Here is a 6,390-nt window from a genome sequence, read left to right as displayed (position 1 = left end):
GTTGTCAAACTGGTGAGCTTTTTGCCTCTACTTATAGATTCACGACAAATTTTACAGATCACATGATTTGGGAGATCCTTTGCAAGGTCAAAAAAGGACCAGGTATTCAAGGCTTAGAGGACATGCGACCTGCAGAACCACCCCGACTTGTGCTCAGAGGCAGAGTGGTGGCTGAGGATGCAGTTGTAGACGTGCTACCAGTACTCCGACTCTGTCCAGGAAGGCGCAAGGTAACTTCGTCGTCAGTTGCATCCTCCTCCACCGCCTCTGTTGACCTCCTCAAGTGCCTGACTGTGGGTTGACAGTAGGTGGGATCTAGAACTTCACCATCAAGCGTTGTGTTTGCACTTCCCTCGCCCTCAGACCTAACCTTTTCCTGCCCTGCCCGAACATTTAAGTTGTCATCCCAATCTGGTATCTGCGTCTCATCGTCATCAGTATGTTCCTCATTGTCTCCACCAACAGGTGTTACAGTTTGGGAATGAGGGCTACATTATGCTCAGAAAGTTGGTCATCAGGGCCTGAATCTGAGTCACAAAGGTTCTGGGCATCATTGCAGACCATTTCCTGGTCTGTACTCACTGTAGCTTGGGAGCAGACCTCTGATTCCCAGGCTATAGTGTGACTGAACAGCTCTGCAGACTCAGCCATCTCTGGTACACCATACTGTGCAGGGCGGGTGGAGACTTGATAGCTGGGAGAAAGCAATTGTGATTAGGATGACAACTCAGAGGACTGTTTTTTTTTTATGTGGTAGTTGAGGTGGAGGAGAGGGCACTTGTTAGAGCACTTGAGATCCATTCAAGCATGTTCTTTTTTTGTGCATCATCTACCTTTCTTACAGTTGTTTGGGTCCATAAAAAAGGGAGCACATCGGATTGTCCACGGAAAGTAGTAGACATCTTACTTTTACTTTTTGAAGATGGCTTATCTTCAGCAGATGTTAATGTAGCTTTGCCACCTTCCCCACGGACACAAACTTTATTTCCTTTTCAAACACGCCTGTTCCCCTTTCCAACAGCATCTGTCCTTTTGCCACTCATTTTGTTAGCGACAAGATTAGTCATTTACAATGTGGTAGCAAAAATTGAGAGGTGGTGTAGATTTCAGAGGTGGTGTAACTTTATTGACAGCTGAAAAACCAACACTGACTATCCCTGACAGTGCAACTATGGCCCTAAAACTGGCAGCACTGTTTGCTATAAAAATAGCGTAGCAAAATGTGCATGAGGGTAGAAAGCAGAGGTGGTGGAAAATGCTTGGCACAAGTGGGACACAAAATTACTATAGCAGCCACTGTTTGGATGCCACTTATATTCAGCAGTGTTTGCTATAAAAATAGTGTAGCAAAATGTGCATGAGGGTTTAATGCAGAGGTGCTGGAAAATGCTTGGCACCAGTGGAACACAAAATTAGTATAGCAGCCACTGTTTGGATTCCACTTATATTCAGCACTGTTTGCTATAAAAACAGCGTAGCAAAATGTGCATGAGGGTAGAAAGCAGAAGTGGTGGGACTTGCTTGGCACCGGTTGGACACAAAATTAGTATAGCAGCCACTTTTTGGATGCCACTTATGTCCAGTACTGTTTGCTATAAAAATAGAGTAGCAAAATGTGCATGAGGGTTTAATGCAGAGGTGCTGGAAAATGCTTGGCACCAGTGGAACACAAAATTAGTATAGCAGCCACTGTTTGGATTCCACTTATATTCAGCACTGTTTGCTATAAAAACAGCGTAGCAAAATGTGCATGAGGGTAGAAAGCAGAAGTGGTGGGACTTGCTTGGCACCGGTTGGACACAAAATTAGTATAGCAGCCACTTTTTGGATGCCACTTATGTCCAGTACTGTTTGCTATAAAAATAGAGTAGCAAAATGTGCATCAGGGTTTAATGCAGAGGTGCTGGCAAATGCTTGCACCAGTGGGACACAAAATTAGTAGAGCAGCCACCTTTTTGGATGCCACTTATGTCCAGCACTGTTTGCTATAAAAATAGTGGGGCAAAAGTGGGCAGGTGGGTACAGTGGCCGGGTTCTCTGGGTCAGTGGAGAGGAAAGGAAGCCTCACTTTCTATCCCTCCTAATGGTGAAATGCAGCAAGGAATTCCCTGAGCTTTAGTACACAGACGCTGTTATCTGAAGCTGTATACAGCGTTTCCACGGACCTGACTGTCACCTATGGCCCTGAGCCTGAGAACAGGAGCCCTGAAAAGGACTGAAATAAACTTCTGTCCCTAATCTGTAGAGCGCTGTGTGTAGAGCGTACACAGCCGAAGCGGCGCCAGGAGTGAGCGGTGACTGTCAGCTCCGCGCAGAAAGCAGATAATGGCGCCGTGAGAGAAAATGCCCGTATTTATAATGCAAGGACATGTGACATGGACAGCCTATGACACATGCCCTTGCTTGTCTGGCAAAAAAGACCACTTAGCTGTGTGTGTGTGTGTCTGGGATTGGCTGACATGCTGGCCCGCCCCACTACACGCGCGCTTAGGGAAAAAAAAAATGCCGATCGCCATTATCCCAGCAGCACTGATCTAAACGCACCGCCCCAGCACACTATACGCTGAAATTAGATAATATTGTGAATCACAGAGTGACTCACACTATTACAATGAAAAGCCAGCTAGTAAATAGGTAGGCTTTTTGCTGATCAAACCGTTCTCGAACGTAACTCGAGCTATCGAGCTTTAAGCATAAAGCTCGCGTTCGATCTCGAGCACCCCAAAACCACTTGAACATGAAATTGGTGAACCTCGAACCTCACTGAACTCTACTCTTGAGAGTGAAATTTCAGCTGCAGCAAGCTGAGAAGCTTTGACTGCTGAGACCCCACCACTGAACCAATCTCCCATGTCCGGACAAAACACACAATTGTAGTAAACCAAATCAACTTTATTGGAGAGATAATCAAATATTTATACAAACTCTCATCTTTTGTTGGGTTGGGGTCGGTCACAGCTTAAAATTAACCGCTATAATTATCCAACCGGATATACCATTTCAAACCAGGCGTAATGCCAGGCCGGACTCCCGGCGCAATCAGCCTTCGCTTAACATCCACCATTTTCAACCACTGACCGCTGTGACTAAAAACAATATAACATACAATAAAGGGGAGGGAGGGTGGGACAGCAGCAGACTGTGTCCGGTTTGCCAGCAGCACAGCAGTGTCCAGGTCTCAGGATGAGGAGAGGCCGAATCCAGGAAGTAAGGGGAATTATATAGGGGAGTCAATAGTGAGGAAAATAGTGGGATTGGACACCCTAAAGGGGGCAGGGTTCGGGCATGGGAGTGGGATTTTAACCCCTTACATACGGGGCTCAGCAGTCAGGGTGCATTCAGTGCAGCCTCACTGACCTGCCTGCAATTCTTACACTTTATTTCACTCTCTCTGATTTCCCGAATATTCTGGGTAAGGCTGTACACACGGTTCAAGAACTCTGGCATCACCAGTGAGTATTGTTTTTTCATGCATGTCTGAATGAGTTGAAATATAGAGTAATAAGATAATCTGTTGTCCGTCCATTAACTGATTGCATAGATTGCATAGTACGGAATTGGGACAGTCTCTGTATAATTACATGTGCTGTGTTTTGTGTTTTGCTTTGGCCATCTTTGCATCTTTGATGTGCAATACACTGGTCTAGGGATATGTCTTCATAAGTGGTTTCATACTAATGCCTAGATAAAGTAGACAGGCAGTAAGTTGTTGTATATTGATGAGAAGACTCTGAATAACATTAGAGTGACGAGTAATTGAGATAAGGGACTTGGTGTAATAATATGTATGTATAAATTAATGGTTATAGGCCATACTGTGGACTGTGAAAATATGTTCTGGTTGTGAAATGTCACAGGGCATAGCCATATAGAGTATTTGAGTGGATAGCTTACATATGTATTTTTTCCCCATCAGTGTCAAGAGCGGTTTAGATAATTTTATTTACATGTGAGGTTAACTGACCCTTGGAAGGTGTATTGTTACATACGTTTCTGGAATCAATGAATGAGTGGACAAGTTGTCCTGGGATCTGTCCTTATAGTGAGATATCGTATGTGTCTTCCCCTCAAAATGGAGACGAAGGTTTTATAGCAAAGTAATGTTTTTTTCATTTCACTAGAATATTAGTGCTGTGAAGGTATGTAAGTAGACTCAATTTTCTGCTAGGATTGTGTATACCAGTGGGTATTAGGAAAGTTGGATGTTTTGGAAAGCTAAGGCGGGCTTTGCACACTACAACATCTCAGGTGCGATGTCGGTGGGGTCAAATTGAAAATGACGTACTTCCGGCATCGCATGCGACATCGTAGTGTGTAAAGGCTCGATGATACGATTAACGAGCGCAAAAGCGTCGTAATCGTATCATCGGTGCAGCGTCGGCGTAATCCATAATTACGCTGACGCGACGGTCCGATGTTGTTCCTTGCTCCTGCGGCAGTACACATCGCTGTGTGTGAAGTCGCAGGAGCAAGGAACATCTCCTACCGGCATCACTGCGGCTTCCGTAGAATATGCGGAAGGAAGGAGGTGGGCGGGATGTTTACATCTCGCTCATCTCCGCCCCTCCGCTCCGATTGGCCGCCTGCCGTGTGACGTTGCAGTGACGCCGCACGACCCGCCCCCTTAATAAGGAGGCGGGTCGCCGGCCACAGGGACGTCGCACGGCAGGTGAGTGTGTGTGTGAAGCTGGCGTAGCGATAATTTTCGCTACGCCAGCTATCACCACATATCGCTGCTGCAACAGGGGCGGGGACTATCGCACTCGGCTTGCGATGTCGCAGTGTGCAAAGTACCCCTAAGTCTGGACGAAGAATTCTTTTGAGATAAGACTGTTTCTAAACAAACTGTGTGCTGCTATTTTGTTGGGAGGGGGCAAATAAGGTGCTGCGCGATTTTCTGCCCTCTGTAAGAAGTCAGCTCTGAGGATTGTTTTAGTTTAACTCTAGTTTACGTTGCTGGAATACTTTGTAAAGGACCAGCATGGGGTACCCAACTGCACATCAGGTCTAAGGCCTAAAACACACTTCCGCATAAAAAACGTATGTGTCACACGTTCCGTTTTTCGAATCCGTGTTCAGTTTTTTATGGGTGTTTCTCCGGTACGTATGACATCTGTGTGATGGCGTATGCTAGCCGTGTGTGCATGTGGAATGGCTGTGAAAGCGTATGTGTAATGTCCGTGTGAAATGTTCCGTGTGTGTGATGCACAATGTCGTTGATACATGTCGGCTGACAGCAGACAGAGTTGCGCGATGAGAATGAACTCGGATGCACTTCACCCGACTTCATTGTCATACCGCGGATCTGTCTGTGTCGTGTACTGATTAGCGGTCACCCGTGAAGGACTCACCGGTAACCGCTAATCCCCTGAGTGACTGAAGTAAGCAGCACGATTAGCGCTGCCGTCACTCAGGTTATCCGCGGCTAGCTGGAGTCCTCCCCCCGAGACCGCAACTCACCTGTGACTTCATCGCTGTCACTCGGGTGACTTGCTCTCACAGTTGGAGGATCCAGCGGTGGCCGCGATTAACCTCAGTGACAGCTCAGCTGATCGCACGACTCACCTCAGTTGCTGCGTGGAGCTGTCAGGAGCGGCGGTGTTCTTCTGCAGCTCCTGTCACCTTCATGTAGCAGAGCTGGAAGCGACGCTGGACCTCCGTGGATTATGCCGGACATGGATGGGTTTTTGGAGGCTTAATAAAGTGGTGAACGAGGGTATTTGTTATTGTTTATTATTTCAAATAAAGGATTTTTTCACTGTGTGTGTTTATTAACTTTAACTTACAGGTTAATCATTTGGGGTGTCTCATAGACGCCTGCAATGATTAATCTAGGACTTATTGGCAGCTATGGGCTGCTGCCATTAACTCCTTATTACCCCGATTGCCAACGCACCAGGGCAAATCGGGAAGAGCCGGGTAGAGTCCCAGGATTGTCGCATCTATTGTATGCGGCAATTCTGGGCGGCTGCTGGCTGATATTGTTAGGCTGGGGGGCTCCTCATAACGTGGAGCTCCCCATCCTGAGAATACCAGCCTTCAGCCGTATGGCTTTATCTTGGCTGGTATCAAAATTGGGGGGACCACACGCCGTTTTTTAAAATTATTTCATTATTTCTTTTACTGCACAGTATAGACCCGCCCACCAGTGGCTGTGTTATTGGTTGCAGTGAGACAGCTGTCACTCAACATGGGGGCGTGTGTAACTGCAACCAATCATAGGCGCCTGTGGGTGAAGTAAGCAGGGAATACGAGATTGATTAATGAGCGTCCGGCATTTTCAAATTAATTGAAGCCGCGTATTTTTGGCACAGCTGTTCCTCGCCGCGCTGATGATCAGGGATTGGTAAGTATGAGCCGGGGAAAGAAATAGACCGAGCGCCAAAATGA

This window comes from Anomaloglossus baeobatrachus, assembly GCF_048569485.1.
Source record: "Anomaloglossus baeobatrachus isolate aAnoBae1 chromosome 5 unlocalized genomic scaffold, aAnoBae1.hap1 SUPER_5_unloc_30, whole genome shotgun sequence".
Classification (NCBI taxonomy): domain Eukaryota; kingdom Metazoa; phylum Chordata; class Amphibia; order Anura; family Aromobatidae; genus Anomaloglossus; species Anomaloglossus baeobatrachus.
Note: the sequence above shows the minus strand (reverse complement) of the source record.